Genomic DNA, 23,052 nt, shown 5'->3' with positions numbered 1-23,052 from the left:
CATATACTCATAACAGTAAATGCCCATCCAGTAAACCAGTATTACTCTTGAGTGCAGTATTGCACTTGAGTAAACCTTTATTACTACAAATTGTCTCCTGCTTATTTTCTCAGAGCACCCATCTGCTTGGCACCCTTGCCACATCTGAAGGAGTCCTGAGTTAATCCTGTACCAGCCTTGGCCAATAAGATATTTAATTTATTGTTCTGCATTTCATTAACTGTTTTAGAGTGCTACTACTTTAATTTTGCTTTATGTTTTTATTTTGCCTTTAAATCATTGTAAAGGTCCCTAATACTTGAATGTGTGTTGTCAAAGTAGTTTGTTTAAGTTGTTTTGTTGTGGCATTACACTTACAAGCAGTATTTTTGCTGTTTTTACATCAACAAGTTTGCAGTGCCCTTACAGATGCAAAACCCAGAAAGTAAATTTTAACTATAAATCTATCTTTTGTACTGAGACCTGTATCTTTGTGCAGCTAAAACAAAGCCATTGTGCGTAGACAAGCTTGGAGCAGTAAGTCTCCACACTAAACAACACTGCCATCAAATCTTAGTACACTCTAACCTGATCTAGTGCCAAACCCTCTGTATAACTCAGTCCACAACTTATAGTAGCCCACCCAAATACAACTCAGGACAACATGAATTTCCAAATGTCTCCATAGCCAACTTGGTAGAAATGGGTATCCTGAGACAATGTAGCAGTTGTCTCATGTTCACCAACAACTAATTAATCTTTAAAAAAACAAACACAGTATACAAGAGATATACATACAAAATTTAATTTGAGGCAAAAAGCCTGCATTCAAACAAGGTTGCCAAGAATACACATGCATACCGCATTCAACACAAATACAGTTCACTACACACAGACCAATCTATGCTGAGGCACAAAAAAGCAATCTTCTCAAACCTTAGAGATCTCCTAAACCTATAAACAGCAATGCCTATCCTCAGCAGTCTCTAAAGCTTTCACCAGAAGCAACAACAAACACCACACATATGCCTGCATCCAGTTGAGCCCCAACAGCAAAGTCCATAAGGCAAGCATACACATTACCCAGGACTCTTGTCATAGGAGACTCCATTGTATAACACACAGATGCCCACTGGAGCCAGGATCTGCAAGGGTATGCATGCACACAAGTCACTACACCACAGGTACCAGTATAATTCTATCATAGTCCATATGGGCATTAATGTCCTGAGACATACTTCCCTGGACTATATGAAGAGCGACATTATTTATTTATTTTTTATTTAAACAAGAAATATCTTTATTAAACCATCACTTATGATATAGGCAATCATACATTTATATAAATGAAAACAAACTGTATTGACATATTTTCAGTTACAAATATTAAACATTACTTTCAGTCTACCCAGTCATTGTCCATCAAACATTATATGGCTCATCCAATTACTGCCTTTCCTTAAACTTTAGTCCTCCTCCAAAACATTCTACTGCATATATTGTTCCCACAATTCCCATTTTCATGTAATTTGCTCCTACCCTTTTCTAAAGATCTCACTTCCAGTGGTTTGATCTCTGTTACTATTTGCACTACTTCTAGTACTGTTGGTTTAGACTTGGATTTCCATTTCTAGTAATTGCTTTTTTTGGCAGCCATCAGAGTTAAACTCATCATGGCCTTACTATGTCTAGGCAATTCTGATTCTGTATCATAGCTCAGAAATCATTTCCTTAGTTACATCAATTTACTCAAACAGTATTTGCGGTAGAGTAGTCTGCAGAGAATTTTTAAAGTCTGCCAACTCATCACACTCCCACAAAATATGCTCCCAATTACCTCTTTCTTGTGCATCACATCTCCAACATCTGTAATCTACCTGAGGAAAAATTCTTTGGAGTCTGCTTGGGTATAAAAATATCTATGCAAACCTTTCCAAGCAAACATTCCCACATCTTCTAGACTTTGTTGCATATATGGGAGCCATGCATATATTCATCCATTGTTTCTTTGTGAATTGCTTATCCAATCTTTCTTCTCAATCCCTTCTAACCTCCTTTGATTGATTCCTGTAGTTATCATGCAATATTTTGCATGCCCTACTAATTATCTATTTTTTAAAAACAGCTTCTGTTCTAGATTCTACTAAAAACTCTACCAGTGCTGGACTTTCACTTACTATCCCCTATTTCTTTCTCTTTGCCTATATTCTGATGAAGAGAGACATTGATCTCTCTAAATATGTCTCAGGCAGGTATTTGTCTTGCATTGAGCAGCATTCCACCTTCACCACAGATGATGCCACAGTATGAACAAAAGATGATTGACTTCAGTAATTGGTTTAGTTTCTGATGTCTTCTAAGACGATTCAATATTTGTCAGCATGGGAGGACACAGTTAACAAACCATGTGGCTTTGCAAATAGTGTTCTGTACCTGTTTCTCCTAGGATTCTGAATATTTGTTAAAAAATTATCCACTCTTCCTCAGAGCCTTTTTGGCAATGCCAAATTTTCAAACCTACTGACGTAGCAAATAAAACCAAAAGAAAACTTATAGGTGTTACTGCTAAATGCTAGGACCCTTACCAAGAAACTCCACACCCTGCAAGTTCTCCTCACTCTGGAGAATATAGACATCTGTGCCATTAGCAAGACATCCACAGAAAGTACTCCAGCAGTGCAAGGCTTCAGTGCCTTCCATACATTTAAACCATCAGCTGCACAGACAGGGACAAAAGTTGGAGGAGTCTCAATCTGTATTAGCAATAAGCAGAACTTTAGATTGGTTAAACAGGACGATGCCCTGGAATTTATTGCAAATCACCTTAGACAAAGTCCTATACCATATTCTAGCAAGCTATAGGTTACACTCTATGTGCCCTAGAATCCCATAGCTTGTACCTAGACCTACTGGAGACACTCACCATTAAATTAAATATACTATTCATGACAGACTTTCACTATTCCTATATAGACTGTGAAACATATACTGCTCAGACTCACTGGTACAACATGTCTTGGACTTTATTAACACAGATACACAAATACGCTTGACTAGATATTGTGCATACCCCCACCAGAGGTTCAAACATAAAGGACCTGGTACTCACCAGTATAAGAGAGTGTTGACCCCCGCCCCCCGTGTCATGTCCTCACTGGTGAGGTCAGACCACAAAGCTGTCACCTTCGAAATAAAAATCAACTTGGTAACCCCACCAAACCCTTTAACAGTTAAGAAGTGTCCTGAAGCAAACTACATCCTACTAAGCAATAGCTTGTCAAAATTCAATGCCCCTGCTAACCCAAGTTCACAGCAACATATGCAGAACTGTTCACAGAAAGAATATATAACTATGTAAGTTGCTATATAGAGGCTGCTGTACCTACTAGAAGTAAGTCCAAAACAAACTAAAAACAAACCACACTAGTGGAATCCTAACCTTAATAGAATATATAACAAAAGGAAAAAGTCATAGCTAAAATCAGGAAGAGCAACTCCCATAATGATAGGAGCTCTCTAATTACACTAAACAGGAAACTAAGAGGACTAATTAAGACCAACAAGGCCAGTTACAAGGTCAAGATAACCTCACAGGCTAAAGACAACCACAAGCCCTCCACCCAAGAAATATCTACTACCACAACCCCCCAACTATTAACAGGGAGCAGATCCTGGTGATGCTTGTTAAGGCCAAAAACACAGCCTCAGTGGGTCATGACAGTATCCCAGGATGCCTCCTAAATAGCTTAGAACATGACCTATCAGGACCACTTGAGTCACTTTTCAGCTTTAGCCTTAAACAGGCTTTGTACTACAAGAATGGAGGACTACAATGGCTATCTCACTTCACAAGGTTGGACCATCAACCAGTTCTAAAAACTACAGATCCATTAGTCTGAAGAGTCTAATATGCAAAGCCATTGAATGAATTATCATGGAAATGGTCAACAAAGACAGAGGAAACCTTCAGAGACTGGACCCATCAAAGTTTGGCTTTGTCAAGGGAAGGTCATATCTACTAAACTTGGCAAACTTCTTTGAGAAGATCAAAAAGTAAATGGATGAGGGGAAAATGGTGCATATCACCTACCAGGACCTGGCTAAGGGATTCAACTATTGACAAGACCCCTATTCAAATCATAGCTAGCTACAGGCCCCCAACTTTGACTCAAGATGCCCACTCCACCTATCTGGGCCTGTTTGCCTCTATCAAGATTCAACCCTTTACCCTGATTCTGGGTGACTTTAATTATCCAACCACAGACTGGAAGAACTACTCATGCCAAAACACAAATGCCCAGAGATTCCTTGATTTCACCAATGGAAATGCCTTGGAACAGCTGGTCAACACCCCCACAAGAGGTGAAAATATTTTGGACTTGGTATTAATCAACATGAGTAACCACTGCAGCATCCCTACAGTGTCATCCTCCATGGTAAGATCCGACCACAAAGCACTCACTTTCGAAGTCACCATCTCCCTCGACCCCCCCCCCCCAGCTAGGGCCAAACAAAAAAACTTCTCCAAAGCTGATTACAACCTCATGAGGGAAGGTATAAACAGCTTCACAGCCCCCTCCCCCTCCACAGGAACTGGCACATATGTCCAAACCTTCACCAAAGTACTATATGAGCATTTATATAGCTGCATGGAATCAGAAATACCCAACAGAACAAAATCCTCCTCCTCAAGGAAGAGTAAACCTATCTGGTGGACATCTGCAATAAATAAACTCTATAATAAAAGAAAAAAATTGCTGTCCAGGACCAAGAAGATGCAGGTGCCTAATTGGAAGCAATCTCTCCTTAGCCTGAACAAGCAAATAAGAGCACTAGTGAAATCCTCCAAAACAAACTTCAAGTCCAAACTAGCCACATCTACTAAAGACAGCCATAGGACCTTCTTCACATATGTCCGCAATAACAAAGGAAGCACTCAAACCTGCTCAGAACTGGCGGTCAAGGACACCACATACACAAATGCTGTAGATATAGTCAACCTGCCAGCAGACAGGTTCAGTGAAAACTTCACCCCTCTGTCCCCCCCTCAGAAAATCAGGACATTCACAGCACCTGTGCCCCCTCCCCTTATCTCTAGGGAGCAAGTCACCACTGCCCTCTCAAAGGCAAAAAATACAGCCTCCATGGGACCTGATAACATCCCAGAGTGCATCCTACATGCACTCAGGCAGGAACTTGCAGCACCATTAGTCACCCTATTCAATCAAAGCCTGAGTACCGGCTTTGTCCCAATCAAGTGGAGGACAGCCACTGTCTTCCCTCTGCACAAAGGTGGAGCATCCACCGATCCAGGAAATTATACACCCATCAGCCTAACTAGCCTGATCTGCAAGGCCATTGAGCGGATTATCATGGACCTCACTAACAAGGACATTAGCAACCTCCAAACACTTGATCCCGCACAGTTTGGTTTCATCAAGGGGAGGTTATGCCTGTTAAATTTGGTCGACTTCTTTGAGAAAATCACCAAAGCCATGGACGAGGGGAAGACAGTGCACACTACCTACCTTGACCTAGCCAAAGCCTTCAATACTATTCCCCACTCAAGTATAATAGATAAACTCTCTCAGCTAGGCACTAATCTGTATGTTACCAAATGGGAAGCAAAACTGGCTCACTGACAGAACCCACCTAGTCAAAATAGGGGAAGCCACCTCAAGCAGTAGACCCATAACAAGCAGTGTACCCCAGGGATCAGTCTTGGGGCCTCTGTTGTTTGGGATATACATTTCTGAGGTGCAGGCCAAAACCAGTGGGCTATGGCTGACCATGTTTGCAGATGACTGCAAGCTGGGTGCTGTCATTAGTTCCCTAGTGATAAGGACATCCTCCAAGATGGTCTCACACAAACAAATGACTGGTGCCAGAAACATGGCCTCAAACTGAATGCCAAAAAAATGCAGCATCATCCCCTTTGGGGAGAGTGATGTCCCCACAAATTATCACTTTAATAACAAGGTCATTAGCATACAATCAGTTGTGAGGGACTTGGGCACCCAGGTTGATAGCAAACTGATTTTTGACCACTACATTACCTCTGTTGCATGGAAAGCTTTCTACATGGCCCACCTCATTAATAAGGGTATCTCATCCAGGGACAAGGAGGTCATAACATCCTGTAGTCTTCCCTTATAAGACCCATTATTGTGTACAGTGCCCCTTTTGGCATATACCTCACAAAGCACATACAGCAGCTGGAGAGAATATAGAGGTTCCTCACCAGGAGAATCCAGGGCCTCAAACATGTACCCTACACAGATAAGCTAAAGGCCCTGTCCCCCTGCTCAGGCTCATACAGACTCATCAGAGGTGACCTCTGTCTGGCATACAAAGTAATCTCAGACCCCATTTTGATGGGACTGCTGCATATCCACAAGTCGAGGTCCACTCAAATAACCTGCACGTGCAACCTCAACCTGGTCTGTGACATCAATAGGACTTGTTGGTGGGACAGATTTGTGTCCCAGAGGCTCCCCTTCTCTGGAATAGACTCCCTCTCCACGTCAAGCAGAGTACCTCATTAACCCTTTTTAAGTGCAACCTGGATGACTGGATGGGAACAGAAAATGCACCCTCTGGAATTTCACCTGTATTTCTGCTGGACAGAGGCATCGGGCGTTGACTTGTCAGAACATAGGCTAAATTCTTGGCTAGGCTTGTAAGGGCCTCAGGATCAATAGTCTAGTAACTTCCTATGATCCTATGATACTATGAATACAATACATCACTCAGGTATAGTTGACAAACTCACCAAACTGAGCATAAACCCCGACATAACTCACTGGATTGCCAGTTGGCTCACAGACAGGACCCAGGAAGTCAGAATTATTGAGATCACCTCCACTAAGAGACTGGTCACCAATGGGGGACCGGTCCTATTTAGAAAGGAAAATTTCAAGGGCCTTTGGCTGACCAATTTCACAGAATACTGCAAATTAGGAGCTATCACAGAGCCCCCATGACACAAACAAGACACTTAACAAGAGGGTCTACCACAGACAAATGACCAGTGCCAAAGTAATGGATTAAAACTCAAAGCCAAGAAATGCATTATAGTGTCTTTTGGGAAAACTTCCACCAAGGCTAATTACTCCATCAATAAGACACCCCTAAGAGCTGACCTGGTAATCAGGGATCTAGGAAAATATGTAGATAGTAATCTGGCCTTTGACCAACATGTGACCAAGGTAGTAAGAAAATCATTCTGTGTTGCCCAACTTGTAAGTGAGGGTGTGGCATTCAGGTCCAAGGACGTCATAGTGCCACTTTATTTGACCCTTATCAGACCCATCATTGAGTATAATTCTCCCTTTGGCATGTACCTGACCAGACATATGCAACAGTTGGAACACCAACAGAGATTTCTTACCAGGTGAATCCAGGGTATAACACATTTTTCTATATGGATCTCCTTAAAGCTCTATCTCTATATTCAGTTTCCTACAGGTTATTGAGAAGCGATCTATTCCTGGCATACAAGGCATTCTCAGATCCAGCTCTGATGGATCATTTGCACATCCACAAAATGATCAGCATCAGAACCAGCAGATACAAGGACTTAAAATTTACTTGTAACATAAATAAGGTATGTTGGTGAGACAGATATGTATCTCAGTGAATCCCATGCTCTGAAAGAGGCTCCCGATCCATGTGAAATAGGGTCCATCAATAACCCTATTTAAGTATAACCTTGACAAATGGATGGGAAATCAGAAATTCACCATGGCTATGGTCCTCATGTCTCTAATAGAGATTGGCAGACAGTAATGCCCAAACTAATAAACCCTCCCACACACATAACCACTATAAACTTCCTAAGTAACGTACCCTCTCCTAATAAATGCCTATGTTACATAGGGAGACAACTGGATTGGGTTTTACGGCTAGGTTTATAAAGACCCTGATGGTCATTTACCTAGTATGTACCTATAAACCTATCAAATGTTATTGCTTGTATTTTTGAAATTATACAAGCTATAGTAAAAAGTTCCTTTCTATGTTTCTACTGCATCATCTGTTATTTGGAATGCCAGGATTTTTGCCTGGGGCTGCTCAGTCACAATTCTGCATGGTGGCATGACACTCAAATGCAATCAAGTAAGATTCCAGGTCATCCTCCATGGTCAGTTGTTCTTTTCATGGCAGGGACATTCATGAGATAGCAGCTATGATGGCCAGCACAACCAGTTGTTGATGTAGTTACACCAGCTTCTGACCAGACTTTATGCTAGCCTCCATCAGCGTTTTCAAAAAGGTTGTTCATGTTTGGTGTTGTCAGAAAACAGCAGCAGAGGAAAACTGTTGAGAGTTACACATAACCAGCTGTAGAAATGCCTCAAGAAACAATGGTAACAGTTCAACAGGAAATGAATAGGCCAAAATGTAATGCACTTGGTACAGAGGTATTATAAGGAAATGTGTATGGCAGGTCCATGGCCAGGTGCATGGGCACATATTAACAATGTATGGAAGCAGCATATTAAAAAAAACATATTTTATTATAAACATATGAAAGGAAAACAAAAACAACTGTCTTTGGTTTGTAATATGAAAACAAAGAGTACCTTCCAGGTTTTCTCCAACACATACAGTGGCTACAAAAAGTCTACGCACCCCTGTTAAAATGCCAGGTTTTTGTGATATAAAATAATGAGACCACAATAAATAATTTCAAAGCTTTCCCTACCTTTAATGTGACCTATAACCTGTACAATTCAATTGAAAAAGAAACAAATCTGTTAGGGGAAAAAATATAAAAAATAAAAAGCGTGCAATAAGCTGGTTGCATAAGTGTCCACACCCTTAAACTAATACTTTGTTGAAGCACCTTTAGATTTAATTACAGCATTCAAACTTCTTGGGTACACACCTGCCATCAATTAAAGAGACTCTGATTGATCCCAAATAAAGTTCAACTGTCCTATTAGGATTTTCCTGACATTTATTCAGTTGCCTACTACAGCAAAAAACATGGTTCGCATAGAGCTTACAAAGCATCAAAGGGATCTCATTGTTGAAAGGTATCAGTCAGGAGAAAGGTACACAAAATTTCCACATCATTGGATATACCATGGAACACAGTGAAAACAGTCATGAAAAAGTGGAGAAAATATGGGACAACAGTGACGTTGCAAAGAACTCGATATCCCTCCAAAATTTATGAAAAGACAGAACAAAAACAGGTCAGGGAGGCTGCCAAGAGACCTACAGCAACACTGAAAGAGCTGCATGAATTTCTGGCAAGTACCGGCTGTGTACTATATGTGACAACAAGCTCCTGTATTCTCCATATGCCTGGACTATGGGGTAGGGTTGCAAGACAGAAGCCTTTTCTTACACAGAAAAACATCCAGGCGCAGATAAAATTTTCAAAACAATACATCAAGTCTCCCAAAAGCATGTGGGTAAATATGTTATGGTCTGATGAAACCAGGGTTGAACTTTTTGGCCACAATTCCAAAAGGTACATTTGGCGCAAAAACAACACTTCGCATTACCAAAAGAACACCATCCCCACGGTGAAGCATGGTGGTGGCAGTATCATGCTTTGGGGTTGCTTTTCCTCAGCTGGAACTGGGGCTTTAGTCAAGGTGGAGGGAATTATGAACAGTTCCAAATGCCAGTCACTTTTGGCCCAAACCCTTCAGGTATCTGCTAGAAAGCTGAAGATAAAGAGGAATTTCACCTTTCAACATGACAGTGACCCCCAAACATACATCCAAATCAACAAAAGAATGGCTTCACCAGAAGAAAATTAAAGTTTTGGAATGGTCCAGCCAAAGCCCAGACCTAAATCCAATAGAAAATCTGTGGGGTGACCTGAAGAGGGCTGTGCACAAGAGATGCCCTCGTAATCTGACAGATTTGGAGCACTTTTGCAAGGAAGAGTGGGCAAATATTGCCAAGTCAAGATGTGCCATGCTGATTGACTCCTACCCAAGAAAACTGAATGCTGTAATTAAATAAAAAGGTGATTCAACAAAGTATTAGTTTAAGGGTGTGCACACTTATGCAATGAGCTTACGGTGCATTTTTATTTTTTTATATTTTTTCCACTAACAGATTTGTTTGTTTTTCAATTGAATTGTACAGGCTATAGGTCACATTAAAGGTGGAAAAAGTTTTGAAATGATTTATTGTGATCTCATTTGTTATATCACAAAAATCTTGCATTTTAACAGGTGTGTGTACACTTTTTATTTCTGCTGTATATTCAGTCGATTTTCCCCTATCAGCAATGGACTGTACTTGAAAGAAAAGTCCAAGGCTGCAGGCCTCTCTCAGGCCCAGAATCCAGCACTGGGTGTTAGGTATCTCTACCAGGTTCATGTCTACTACGGGCCCTGAGTGAGCAGTTGAGTACCACACCTCCAGGATCATCAAGCAATCTTCTGTTTAAAACTTGGTTGATCCTCTACTTGAGGAACTAACTTCTTGTTATCTGCTTGTAAACTTCCTCCATATATATCACAATAATTGCAAGTGTTCTGTTTGTTGGGGAATATAAGCAGATTGTGGAAGTATCACATTTACAAAGCACATTAAAAGGCATGAACACATTTTGTCAAACCAAGAGAAATGCACAGAAAGGAGTTCCAGCACCAAGGCTGTGGATATGTCAAGGTTTTATTCATGTAATTCAGCAAAAAGCAACAACATCAAAACTGATAAAATCATTAAAATTATTTTCAGCTGATACTGAAAAATAATAACATGCAATGACATATTGTGCACTACAGTTATGAATATAATTCTGAATATTATTTTATTCATAATGTGCACTACTGCTATTAGTACAATTACAGTAGAGCATTGATTATCCAAACTAATTGGGACCAAGGGTAGTGCAGATAATCAAATTGTTTGGATAATCAAACATATAACTGAACTGGGTAAAAACTTCTAAAATCTTTTTTCTGCATGCAGGAATATACTTTTCAACCATTCAGTGATTCCAATGGACAATAAAGAATATTTTTTCACACACAAGCTCAAAAAACATGTTCAGCCAAATACATATAATGTTTACATTTTCAGACTTTATGATTTTCCCACCCGAAAACTTTGGAAGGCTGGTTCTGATAAATGACTGTTCTGATACTCGATGTTCAGATAATGTACTCTACTGTATGAACATAACTTTGTGGAAAAACAAAACAAATGAAAAAAAAATGATTAAAAAATTAGTGAAACTCATGGAATGAGTCAGTCGCATATATAATACAATACAATTGTCAATTTTGCTGTCAAATGGAGAATATCGCCTAACACCCTGATCCATGGTGACTTCAACAACCACACCATAGACTGGGTGAACTATTCCTGCACTAATGCACTCACTCAACAATTCCTTGACTTCATCAATTCTAATGCATTAGACCAGCTCATCCCCCACAAGGGGATATAACATCCTGGACTTGGTTCTCAACAGCATGGGCGACCGCTGCACCACTCCCATAGTATGTTCTTCCCTGGTGAGATCAGATCATTGGACTGTCTTGTTTGAAGTTTCTATCCCACCCAACTCCCAACCCCCCAGCCATAATCAAGCTAAAAAAATTGTCAAAAGCTAACTACAACCTCCTAAGGGAGGGTATCTGTAGCTTCACACCACCTTCCCCCTCAAAGGAAGCAGACAACTATACTGAACAGTACGCCAATGCAATATACAAGCACCTGTACAACTGTATGGACTCAGCCATACTTAACAGAACTAAAACCTGCTCCTCAAAAAACACAAACCTATTTGGTGGACATCCTCTATCATCAGGCTTTACAACAAAAGGAAGAAACAGTTGTCCAAGGGTAAAAGGGAACAAATTCAAAACTGGAAAAACTCCCACCTTAGCCACAACAAGCAAATTAGATCACTAGTGAAAACATCCAAAGCCAATTATGAATCAAAACTAGCCTCTGAAACAAAAGGCAACAACAAAGCCTTCTTCAGTTATGTCAGGAACCTCTATGACAATGCCCAGGTTTGCTCCAAATTAGTACTTAACAGCATCACTTACACTGATCCTGTTGACATAGCCAACCTGCTAGCAGATAAGATCAGCACAAACCTCACGCCCCATCCCCCTCAAAGGCCCTTTTGACATCCCAAATACTTGTCCTGCACCTTACATCTCCATAGATCAAGTGATGAAGGCCCTATCCAAGGCAAAGAACACAGCTTCCATGGGACCTGATAGTATCCCAGGCTGTATTCTGCACCATCTTCAGCAAGAACTGGCTTCGGCATTTAGCACCCTATTCAACCACAGCCTAAGTACAGGCTTCATCCAGCAGAATGGAGAACTGCCATTGTAATCCCCTTGCACAAAGATGGTGCCACAACTGACCCTGGAAACTATAGCCCCATTAGCTTGACAAGTCTGATCTGTAAAGCCATGGAGCGCATTATTATGGATCTTATAAATAAGGACATAGACAATCTCCAACTACTAGACCCCACCCACTTCGGATTTGTCAAGGGCAAATCTTGCCTGTTGAATCTGGTTGACTTCTTTGAGACTGTCACTAAGGCCTCTTATCTGTCTTTCCAGCAAGTTCTGTTGATATCACATACCAGGTTAAGGTTCTTTGAGCTAGTGACCCGTGTGCCATTTGACTTGCAAATATGAAGCATTTCCATTAAAGATGGGTCGGAGAGTACATACAGCTTTCCTTAACTTGGCCAAGGCTTTTGACACAATCCCCCACTTGGGCATCATTGAAAAAGCTAACACAACTTGGCGTAAATCTCTATTTCATCAGGTGGGTGGCCAACTGGCTCACCAACAGGACCCGCAAAGTCAAAATAGGCACATCCGCCTCTGATAGCAGGTTTGTCACTAGTGGTGTTCCCCAGGGATCTGTCCTGGGAACCCTACTGTTTGGCATCTACTTCTCAGAGGTCCAGGCAAAGACAAAAGGCTCTGACTGACCAAGTTTGTGGATGACTTTAAGTTAGGTGCTGTCATTGATTCCCCAAATGATGTTAACATACTGAAAGAGGGTCTCACAGCAACTAATGACTGGTGCCAAAGTCATGGCCTTAAGCTAAAATCAAAAAAAAAGTATCATCATACCATTCGGCAGAAACATGGGCCCTATTGATTACCACATCAATGGCAACCCCCTAAACACACAACCTGTGGTGAGAGACCTGTGTAATCAGGTTGATAATAATCTCACATTCGACCATCATGTAGCAGCAGTGGTCAGAAAAGCCTTTTACTTGGTTCATCTCATAGGTAATCTGCATCCAGAATAAATGTTGTTATTACCTCACTATACTCCTCCCTCATTAGACCAATAATTGAGTATAATGCCCCATTTGGTATGTACATCTGCACCAACTGGAAAGGCCACAGAAATACCTCAGAAAGAGACTCCATGGCCTCCAACACCTGTCCTATGCGGACAGGTTCAGATCACTACCACTCTACTCAGTATCGTACAAATTGCTCAGAGTTGATCTGTGTCTGGCCCACAAGGCAGTCTCGGACCCTGCCCTACTAGAGATGCTCCATATCCATAAGTCTAAATCCCTGTGCATTACCCACTTGAAAGGCCTGAAACTAATATGCAACATCAACAAAACCTGCTGGGAGACAGGCTGCCCCATCTCTGGAATAGACTTCCAATACACGTCAAACTTCAAGTCAACCTTGATGAGTTTACGGGAAACCACAAACTTGTACCAGGGGTTCCACCTGTGTCCCTCATTGACAGGGGCAATAGGTGCTGACTGAGGTTTCTTTTTGGGGATAAACTCTTGGTTAGGCTTGTAAGGGCCACAGGGCCATTAGCCTAGCAACCTCATCCTATGACAAGTAGCAAGTTATAAGCACAGTCAGGAAATATAAAGGAAAATATAATCAAAGGGTCATTAAAAATATAAATGGGTCAAAACATTTCTCCATATCATATCTTAGCCATTATTACGGAGGGAAAATATATTATATTGTGAAGAAGTATACAGAAGAAATAAAATGAACCACCTCATAAGGCCATCAGTACTGATGGTGGAAGCACAGAAGACCATGACTATATTTCCAAATCTAACAGCCATGTGAAGTTATAAATATTCATTCTATCTTGGCTGAAAATGTGCTCCTAAACTGACTATACAGATTTTTTTTTTTTTTGTAATTTAATTGCTTGTGCTTACTTGATCTGAAATATAACCAGTGACTCTAGCTATTCCAGTAAATGAGAACATAGTTGTAGAAAGAAGACGAGAATATCTGAACAACACACTCTTGTCTCACTTACACCTTAGGTCAGTAAGTTGAAGGGCAGTTTGTTGCTTCTGAGAACAGGATGTTTGACACACACAAAATATCCTGGACAGGTCCAAATTACCATACAGATAACACATTCACTAGAGCATGTGATTTAAGTCATAGATTATATAGGTTTTAGAAGTGGTGACAGAAGTGAAGAACTTCATTCTACAGATGTGATTCCATACTCACAACTTCCACAAGGGAAACAACCCTTAGGAGGATTCATGGAAGAAGATACAGATTTAGGTTCATTAACAAAATAAGTGTATCACCAAGATGGTGCTAACCTTGCTCTTGGTCTGTTTAAGATGTTAATGCTGGGAAATAATCCCGTTTTCAATATTTAGGTACACTGCATGTTAGTACAGATCTCAAAAGGTCATAGGATCACAGGAGGCTACTAGGCTAATGGCCCAGGGCCCTTACAAGCCTAGCCAAGTTCAACCCATGTTTCCAAGGGTGTCTGGTTCAAGCAGACACTAAAATCAGCACCTATTGCCCCTGTCCAAGAGGGACACAGGTGGAACTCCTGGGGTGAATTTCCACTTATCCATCCAATTGTCCAAATTACACTTAAATAAGGCCAACAAGGGGATTTGTTTAACATAAATAGGATGCTTGTTCCAAAAGTGGGTTCAACCTCTGTGAGACTAATCTGTCTTTCCAGCAAGTTCTGTTGATATCACATACCAGGTTACGATTCTTTCAGCTAGTGACCCATGTGCCATATTTGCCAAATATGCAGCATTTCCATTAAAGATGGGTCAGAGATTGCTCTGTATGCAAGGCACAGATTGCCCCTGAGCTGTTTGTAGGACACAGAGTAAAGTGGCAATGATTTCAGTCTGTCCGCATAAGACAGATCTTGAAGACCCTGAATTTTCTTTGTAAGGAACCTTTGTGGTCTCTTCAATTAGTGCAGGTGTTTGGAAAGGAGCATACTAAAGGGAGCATTGTACTCTATTATTGGCCTGATGAGGAAAGAGTACAGGGGGGGTTATAACCTCTTTTTTTCTGGCGGCAATGCCCTTACTTATGATATGAGCAATATAAAATGCTCTTCTTATCACTGTGGAGACATGGTGATTGAATTTAAGGCTGCTGTCAAGCTGTGTGCCCAGATCTCTCACCACTGACTGTGTATTTGGGGTATTGCTATTGATGTGGCAGTGTGCAGGAACATCACTCTTGCTGAAGGGGACGATAATGCATTTTTTGCATTAAGTTTAAGACCTTGACTTTGGCACCAGTCATTAGTCTGCATAAGATCTTCTTGCAGGATGTTGACATCACTGGGGGTTTCAATGATTGCTCCCATTTTGCAGTCATCAGCAAACTTTTTCAGCCATAGTCCTTTAGTTTTAGTCTGTTCATAGGTGTGTACTAGGCTAATGGCCATGGAGCCTTTACAAGCCTAGCCCATAGGATTACCCTGGCATCATGCCACCCAACCTTAGTTCCCAGTGCCTCTGTTGAGTAGAGCCACTGGAGTGATCCCCAGGGTGAACTTTCTATTTCTGATCTACTCATCAAGATTTCTCTTGAAGACGGCCAGTGAGGTACTCTGTTTGACATGTATGGGAAATCCACTTTGAAGAAGTAGATTCTGAACAGTAGGGATCCCAGAAACGATTCCTGTGGAACACCATTGGTTATAGGTCTGCTGGAGGAGGTGGAGTCCATTATTTTGACCATATGAGATCTATTAGTGAGCCAGTTTGCAATCCACTTGGCAATATATGGGTAGATACACAGCTGAGTGAGTGCATCAATGATGCCTGAGTGGGTAATTGTGTCAAAGGCCTTGGCTAAGTCTAGGTAGGCTGTATGCACAGATTTGATCTTGTCTAGGGCTTTGGTAACTGTCTCAAAGAAGTCCACTAAGTTTAACAGGCATGACTTCCCCTTGACAAAGCCAAACTAGATGGGGTCAAGCTTTTGGAGATTTTCTATATCTTTGTTAATAAGGTCTATGATGATTCATTCCATGGCCGTGCAGATGAGGCTGGTCAGGCTAATGGGCTATAGTTCCCGGGGTCTGTGGATGCACCCCCTTTGTGCAAAGGGATGATGGTAGCTGTTTTCCATTCCATTGGGACAAAGCCAGTGCTTAAGCTGTGATTGAAAAGCATCCCAAATGGTGATGTTAATTCCTGTTTAACCCATGTAGAACACAGCCCTGTATGTTGTCTGGTCCCATAGAGACTGTGTTTTTAGCCTTGGAGAGGACGTTTAAGACTTGCTCCTCAAAGATACTAGGTGGTGGACAGGTGTTAGGGATGCTTTGGGGTATATGTGGCGGGGACAGGGGAGTGAAGTTTTCACTGAGCCAGTCCACCAGCATGTTTGCTATATCCACAGGTTCTATATATGTAGTACCATTAACTATGAGTTCAGCACAAATCTGGGCCTTTCATTTGAGGTTACAGATGTAACTAAAAATGCCTTGTGGTTATCCTTAGTTAGGGAACCTAATTTGGATTCATAGTTAGCTTTGGAGGACTTCACTAGGAGTCTTAGGTTGAATGTTTCCAGCTTTGAGACTGTTCCTTCCTACTTTTAGATAGCAATTTCTTTCTCCTATTGCATAGCCTTTTAATGGCAGTTATCCACCAGGCAGGTGTGTTTTACCTTGAAGATCATGCTTTGGTTCTGTCAGGTATGGCAGAGTCAATATAAATGTACAGGTGCTTGTATTAAGCACTGGTTTATAACTCAGCATAGGTGCATGTTCCATCAGTGTGGGGGAGGGGGCTATGAAGCTATTTATGCCGTCACATAAGAGGTTGTAATTGGCCTTGGAGAAGTTTTTTAGTCTAGTTGTTGCTAAGGAGGGGGGGGTCTTGTATTATAGTTACTTCTAGCAAGACTGGTTTGTGGTCAGATCTCACCAGGGATGGCCACACATTGGGGGTGGTGTAGTGGTCAACCATGTTGGTGAGCACTAGCAGATCCAGAATGTTTAAACCTCATGTGGGTGTGTCAACCAGCTGGTCCAGGGCACTGGAGTTAAAGAGGTCCAGGAACTTTTGGGCAAGTGAGTTAGAACACATATAATTTACCCACTCTATGGACAGGTAATTAACGTCACCGAAAATTAGGGTGTTTGGTTCTATGTAGGCTGAGTGGATGTCCTGATTCATAAAAGGAGTCCTATAGCTGGCAATGACCTAAAGAGGGGTCTTACCTACAGTCAATTGCACTTGAAATAAGTCAAGGGAATTGTGCTGTTTAACCACTCTAGAGGTGTATTTATCTTTGATGAATATTGATACACCAATTCATTTAGTCCTCATGCCTTCTATTTGTAGTCTGAATGTGTGGAAGGAAATGTAACCTGGTATAGCTGAGGTGCTCTCCACAGCCTTAAACCAGATCTCAGTGACTGCACAAACATTAGCATCTTCTAGGTTGAGGACTGCTTCCAGTGAGTGCAGTTTCTGGTTTAGACTCCTAGCATTTAGCAACATAACCTTGAGGATGTTTTTAGAGGGTATTTTATATCAGGAATTTTGTTTTTGTGACATTGCCTAAAAAAGGCACTATAGGGATGGCAAGAGATTTAGCCAGTAACCAAAATCCGAGGGGTGACAGATGAAGACCATCTCTAGCAAAGCATCGAGGTCTGTCAGCCATGTCATCCCAGGCTGACAGATACCGGATCCCCTTTGAATGACACCAGAAACTAAGCCAATTGTTGAAGTCAATCATTTTTTGTTTGTATTGCGGTATCCTAGAGGAAGGTAAAATGCTACTTAAGACTAGGGACATACCTGCCTGAGACACATAATAAGAGAGCTCAGTCATTCTCTCTTCATATAGTCCAGTGGGGTACATCTCAAGTCATTAACACCAATGTGGGCTGTGACAGAGTCATAACAGTGCCTGTTGTTGAGAGACTTGAGTGTGTGTGTGTGATGTGGTGGATCCTGGCACCTGATAGACAGCTTATTGTGACTTTTTCCTTAACCAACCTGATGAGAGGGACATCTGTGTGTCTCATGATTGAGTCGCCTATGACTAAGATGTTTGTTTTTGTGTTATGTCTTAGGGTTTTGACTGCTGAGACACTGGTGTGTAATATACTATGTGTACTATGTTCTGCAGAGAATGTATTATGTGAAGCATGCTTGTGTTTGGGAGGTATCTGATGTTTAGGTAAGCTTCTTTAAAGGACCTCTGCATATGTAGGTTTATGTGTTGCTGATTTGGTAGGTGCAGGAGTTGAGGTGCGTATGCTGATAATCAGCTTAGTATCAGAAGAACTGACTGGTGAGCAAGAGAGCCTGGATTCTAGGTTCATGATATAGATGCATCTTTCACATAATGAATTTGTGTGGACTGGAAGATGTGGGTTGACAGTGTACATGACTGGCTGGAAAAACTGTGGGAAACTGTCTGTCCATAATGTTAGGTAAGTTGATGTGGTCAGAAAACAGGGAGAGGACAGGAAGGATCAAGTAAAGTAGAGAACAGGAGAAGTGGACAATAAATATGAAGGGCTAGTGGGTAGGGTCTGTGTTGGTACCTCAGGAGCATCACTGAATGTATCATCTGTCAGTGAGGGGCAATCACGAGAAGTCGCTGATGGAACACCAGCACAGTACCAAGGGAAAATTTGCAGGCAAAAGTGTTTGCATCTATAACCAACGATGGTGCCCAATACTGCGCAGCAGTGGGTGATGTGCAAATATAGTACTTATGTAGCAAATGATTGTAAACTGATCTAAACAAATTAACCAATAAAAATCTCAAAACACTGCCCTGTTCCAGAAATCTTTAATCAGATGACTTCTAACTGCACATTACTGACATTAGGGTGCAGGGGAACCCTCTTCAAGAAAAGATCATCTGGTTTAGTGCTCAGGTTATACAAACAGAGCTAGATTCAGCAGGTCTGAATCTAGTCTGTGCTACAGCAAACAAAGTGCACCAATTTCAGAAAAAAAGTTCAAATAAGCAGGCACAATAAGCCTTCAACCAGCAGTTCCCAACTTATAAGGATGTAAGCTACCTTTCCTGCCACAAGACTGTAGACTACAAACCTTCTTAATGTAAAACAAATGGCCTGAAGCTCAAGCACTTAAAGCAGAACTAAGACACTTTTAGAATAATAAGCACACTAAGGCTTCAACCAGCAATTTCCAACTAAAAGGATATAAGCTACTTCTCCTCCCACAAGAGGGTAGACCACATATCTTCTTAATGTAAAATAACTGGCCTGAAGCCAAGTGCTTAAACCAGAACTAAGACACTTTTAGAATAACAGACACACTGAGCCTTCAACCAGCAATTCCCAACTTAGAAGAATGTAAGCTACCACTACTGCCAAAAGAGTGTAGACCACAAACTTTTTTAATGTAAAATAACTGTTCTGAAGCCCCAAATCAAGTGCACCTAAATATCAAAGAGAGGATTATTTCCCAACATGAAGGTCCTAAAGGGACCGAGATCAAAGTTAGCACCAACTGATTAACAGCACCATCAGATATGGTAAGCTCATAAGTGCTTAACGGAGTTATCAGACATGAACTCTTTAGTGGCTGATGTCAGATTTATCTTGGGACAAAAATTTGTACTAGGTTTTCCTCTGTGATATCCAACCCTGCACAAACCTTGCACAAACTAGGAACCAGACTATGGAAAATCTGGCATCAGATAGAAATTTCAGTTATTTTTCAATATTTCTATAATTTTGAAACTGTTACTGCCAAAAGTAGTAAGGAAACTTATGAGGCATCTTGTATAATGCAGTTTGTATGGAGACAAGCAGAAAGTGCATGTGTTCTAGGGGTATTCCTACACTGATTGTCAGCGGCTAAAATAACCTGTTCACTATAACTTATCTTTCCAAATCTACATCTGTGTTGAGATGTTTCCTGTTGATAATCCTTTTGGGTGCTACATATCCTTTTAATTTTATGGAACTGCAATTTGTGGTTTTTATGTGTGATATGTGGTGTGTGGAGGATAGCAATAGCTGTCTAACAAAAATGAGTTCCTACTAAATGATTTCCTACACAGTGATGTTTTAACTGATGCATCAGCCAGGTTAGTAAAAGATATTTCAAGAAAATCAGCAAGAAATAGTTGACTTCCAAGATGGTTGCACACTGATCCACAGCTTAATTTCAACTCTCCCAATGGGAAAAAAGAAACTGAGAAATAAGAACCAGTGGTATTGTCAGCTTGAGTAAAATTCAGTTAGTGTCTACTAATTACACTGCCTGGATGTAAGTGAAGAAAGAATTTAGAGAAACTGAAAGAAAATCAACTGGAAAAGATGAAGATAAAATAATGGCTGGGAAAAATCCTGCTGCTGTTTAACAAAAAGCTGTTTAAGCTTCAGTGTTGGTACAAGAGATGGCCTCCAATAATTTTGAAGAAAAAATAAATCAAATGCACTCAGAGATGATTAAACTAAATGAAACATTAACTCAAGTAACAAAAAGCTGTAAAATAGAAGAATCTTTAACTATTCAGATGAACTGATAAAACTGCAAAACTCATTGGTGGAAATGAAGAAAAGGATGGATGGCTGAGTATGAGACTTCTGAAGAAGAGCTGTTCAAAAAATGGTAGAGTAAGAAGGCAGACTGTGCAGAGAGAAAATGAAATTTTCTGCTGTACCTGGGAAACTGGAAGAAACAGATGGTATTAATTTTAATGAAAGCACAAATAAGCAACTAGACTGGTATTTCACAGAAGGATTTGTTACCTGAAAGGCCATTCTGAGTGTATGGTTTGCCTGGCCATGAGAAAGCAGCCAAGACCTGTATTAATAAAGTTGTAATCATACCAGAAGAATGAGTTGATCCTGCAAAACTGTGGCAGAAGAGAAAAATATTTAAACTGGAGACAGCAGAATGTTTATAGAAAATAATTATTCACTGCACACCAGACAGAAGAGAAGTAAATTTATCACAGCAATCAGAGAATGTCAAGAAGCAGGTGTGAGATTCAAGCTGCTATATCCATTTGTCTTCAGTATACTTTTTCCTGGAGGATCAAAACATTTTTTAATGCAGAACAAGCAAAGGAGGAAATAAAAATATTGATTCAAACAAATAGTGAGCCAGCAAACAGAAGGGGACTCTGCTTCTCATTATTTGGACAATAAACTCATAGAGAGACTTTGCCACTGAAACCTTTTCCAGTGTGCCAAAGGAAATGCTTGAGAAACAGAAAAAAAACACAGCAGTTGACCAGAAGAATCAGGAGTACCTTAGACTTGAACCAGAGTCTGGTGAGAGATGGAGATAAATGAGAAGTAGACCAGCAACACTGAAATTAGTGAATAAATAGGCAACTATAAAGCATTAATCACATTTGTGAAACACAGCTTTGCAAAAAAAAAAAAAAAAGTGTCTGAAACAGACTGAACTTTTGTTGACTTTGTTAAACTTGTGGGTGGACTGTAAAACATACCCCACTTTATGTTTTTATTGTTTAGAACAGTGATGGCGAACCTATGGCATGCATGTCAAAGGTGACACACGCCATGACATTTTGGATGACACATCAGCGATTACCAATATCCAAGTTACCAAAGACACTGCTTTTGCATTCGTTGCTCATGTGAAGTGCATGGAATTATTTTGTGCCAAGAGCTTTTGACTTGCCATACCCAAACGGTTCATCATCACTGGTTTAGAATGGCATTGAAAAGGAAGAAAAGTAAATGTAAGTAAAACAATCTTTGTTCTTATGTTATATACAGTAAAGCATTTTTGTCATGGGTAGTCAGGGGCATTTTAAATGTGGGGGACCCTTTTCAGAGACTGTTGTATGTGTTAAAGAAAACAAGTACTTTATTAGTTTTAAGAAATATAGGCTTTACAGTATAATATGAGAAGAAAGGTTGGATAAATGCAAGTTTAATGTTAATAGGCTATGATCTTTGGCTGCTGTGATGGTGTTTAGGTGTAAAAGTGCACTGATTATATTATTTGTAGAATAAAGTTTTTTTTTTTTTTGCTATTTTACAAATGTGAATGTCTACATGAATGTCCTTGTCTTAAACTATAAACAGGTACTTTTTGTATGCAGGTAGGCTTGAAAATAAGACAAACTGATGAAGCAATGAAACATGTTAAGTTTCTTACATCTGCAAATATATTAGCTTATTTTTTCCAATAACAAATGTTTGGTGGAAATCAAGAAGTTTGCAGCTGAAGGCAATTGGATATTCTGTTCTAAGTGACATTTACAAAGATTCAGCACTGACTACTTTTTCATGGACACCAGCTGTCTGCAGGTGCAAGCAGTGAATCTTAAGAGTTCTTAGCATTCTTTACTGAGGGAAATGCAACATTTAAGGTACATTGGCAAGCAGTTCAGTGAAAAATAAAATTTGAAATTATGGGAAGTGAATAAGAGATACCAGCCACCCTAGCAGCCTTAATACTTTAATACATTTAATAAAACAGTGTACAATTTAGTTTTATTTAAAGATAGCCAGTGCACTTTTTTAGGGCTAAAAGTAAATGTTTTCTGAATGCATACAGTTGTTCACACCTGGGAGGAGAACAGAGATAAGAAAAGAGCAGATAGCAATCATAGTAAGTTGGAACACAGGCTGTAGCATGAGTTTTAGCATGGGTAACCTTTAATTTTATGTTAGGTAAAGCTGATCAGTGCAGCTGTTGATTCAGAACAACTGTCCTTATCTGGAGAGTTAAACTTAATTTTTTTAAGATGTACATAGTTTTGGATGTTTGTGCTGGGATGGGGTGTTTTGAAAGTCAGTTTTTATTTCTTTAAGGGTTTTCATTAA

This window comes from Protopterus annectens, chromosome 11.part0, assembly GCF_019279795.1.
Source record: "Protopterus annectens isolate FY-2018-M chromosome 11.part0, PAN1.0, whole genome shotgun sequence".
Lineage (NCBI taxonomy): Eukaryota > Metazoa > Chordata > Ceratodontiformes > Protopteridae > Protopterus > Protopterus annectens.
Note: the sequence above shows the minus strand (reverse complement) of the source record.